General features: G+C 43.2%; 1 pseudogene; it reads right to left on the bottom strand.

Moving 5' to 3' along the window:
* Positions 1-433: 433 nt before the first annotated feature.
* Positions 434-2209, bottom strand: LOC101989010 (annotated as a pseudogene).
* Positions 2210-2398: the final 189 nt, after the last annotated feature.

Below are 2398 nucleotides of genomic sequence, written 5' to 3'. Positions count from 1 at the left end.
CTTAGAATACAGAGTACCTCTTTAGTTGTTAAGGCTGCAAAACCAAAACCTACAGTCAATTTATTTGTGGCATGTGTTTTGCAAAGGATTTTTTTTTCCTTCTGTGGCATTTGCTATGCTTGGTGGTGTAGAGCAGGAAGATGTCCATATTTTAGTTGCGAGACAGCACAAAAAAGTAAGCAAATGCCACAGAAAGCAAAGTACCATTAGGCAGTATGCTCAGTAATCTGGGACCTTTGTTACAAACTCTCAACCCCAGCATGGGCCTGGCCTTGAAAATGACCGTCTCACACTGAGGGGCACTCATTTTTAAAGGCGGTCATGTTGGAGGTTACAGCTAGTGAACTGTATTGCTTTAATGGGGACAATATAAAAATCATACATTTTCTAAACAAGGGCTATGGGGATGACTTTGCCTTGACTTGTGGTACATTTACCCTGGAAGGAAAGCAGGTAAACATGGCTGAGAGTTTCATTAAGCTGTAAAAATTGATGGGGCCAATTATCTCCCTCCTGAAACTCAGCCAGTATAAGAAGAAGAGAAGAAATGACTTGGTGCTTGAGAAACAGAGGCGGGAACTGATAGAGGACTATGGTGATATCCAGGTAGTCTCTGATGGTCAGAACAGTTCACAGAGGAGAGGAGATCTTTCTAGAAGAACAAATTCAGATGAAGTCTGAATTGTAGTTCATTAAGCAGTTTTGTTTCATTAAGCCTTTATATGTTGAGTCCTGCAAGAAATAAATTCAAATATAATCTTCCTGGTTCTCCTTCCGGAAAAACTTATGCTCTAGGTGGTGAAACCAAGACAAAGACAAGTGAAACAACAAAAGAGTATTTAGGAGGTGACATGATTTAGTACAAGCTAAAGTAAAATGTAAAAACTTCAAGCATGCAGGAAATGAGTAGTTAAAGAATCATTTTTTATTAAAATTTTTTTATTAAAAATTTCCTCCTCCCTTTTCCCTCCCCCTCCACCCACTCCCCATGCCCCACTCCTGAGGGTCCAGGAGGATGTTTCGGCACACTTGCATGACATCCTGGAGGTTGCATTCTACTTCCAAGAGTATCTCCTTGCTGGCTCCTCTAAGAAGAATGGTGCAGACCTTGGGGTCTTTGCACTCAGTGATGAATGTGAAGTACTCCTCTCCAATCTTCTGGATTTCCAATAGGCCCGTGCCTATACCAACATCTTCTTCTCGCAGTTCCTCTGGTCGGCTGACTATCCGTGCCCCCCAGGCTCTAGAAATGCGATTTTCTGGACTCTGCGAATGGCTGTGACATTGGCCCGCATGAGGTAGCACTGAGCTAAATCTGAAATGCCCTTCTCTGTGATGACCACATCAGGCTTCAGCTGGATAATGTCCTCACACAACTGCTGGATGTACTCTTCTTCCATTTACAGGATTCAGGTGAAATCCTCCTCCCGTGTAATCTCAATGTCTGTCTGGCTTTCTCCTTTCTTGTACTCCAGAGAAGAATCCAGTAGCACAATTCGAGGGTTCTTGATATAGCGGCGCATTCGTGGATGGGTTACATCCTTGTTAATCATTACTCCACGTAAGACACACGAGTCTTCAATGATGCCCCCAGGAATCTTCTCCACCCTTGCATACTTCTTGATGTCAATTTCCTTTCCTTTCTGCCATTCTCTTCAAACTGCACAGTCTTGACAGCATTCAGGGCAATATTGCATGCCAAAGAGGATCACCGACTGATGACTTTTGTAGTAATAGAGCTATTGATGATGTTCAGCATCATGTCACAGTTATTAACATCAACAGGGGTACTGATTTTCTTCAGGGTGTTGATCATATCCTCCAGTGCCATGCGGTAAGCACTGATCACCACTGTTGGGTGCATTTGCTGCTCTAGAAAGTGCTCAGCCATAGACAGCATTTCTCCCATGAGGATAATTACTGATGTGGTCCCATCTCCAACCTCTTCATCCTGGGTCCTGCTAATTTCAATCATAGACTTGGCTGCTGGGTGTTGGACTTGAATCTCTCGAAGAATGGCATTGCCATCGTTGGTCATCATGATGCCTCCCATTGGGTCCAAAAGCATCTTCATCATAGATTTAGGTCCCAAACATGTCCGGATGATGTCTGCAATTGTCTTGGCAGCATTGATATTTCCAGACTGAACTTTTCTTCCAGATTCACGCTTTGTATTCTGACTGAGCATGAGCACTGGACGGTGGCCCATAGGTTGAATTACTTTGTTGTCAGCTCTTAGATCTGTCACCATTCTCCATTTACCAGATTTCTTTTTTACAACAGACACAGGAGAATTCCAAGGACTGGTTGATTCTTCAATATGGTGAGCATCTAGTTGCTCTTGCACCAGCTGTTCCAATGTCTGTAGTTTATCTTCAGCTAGAGGCCACTGTTTGAT

The sequence above is a fragment of the Microtus ochrogaster genome, chromosome X, assembly GCF_000317375.1.
Source record: "Microtus ochrogaster isolate Prairie Vole_2 chromosome X, MicOch1.0, whole genome shotgun sequence".
NCBI lineage: Eukaryota > Metazoa > Chordata > Mammalia > Rodentia > Cricetidae > Microtus > Microtus ochrogaster.
The sequence above is the reverse complement of the archived record's forward strand: the minus strand, read 5'-3'. Positions and strand labels throughout refer to the sequence as shown.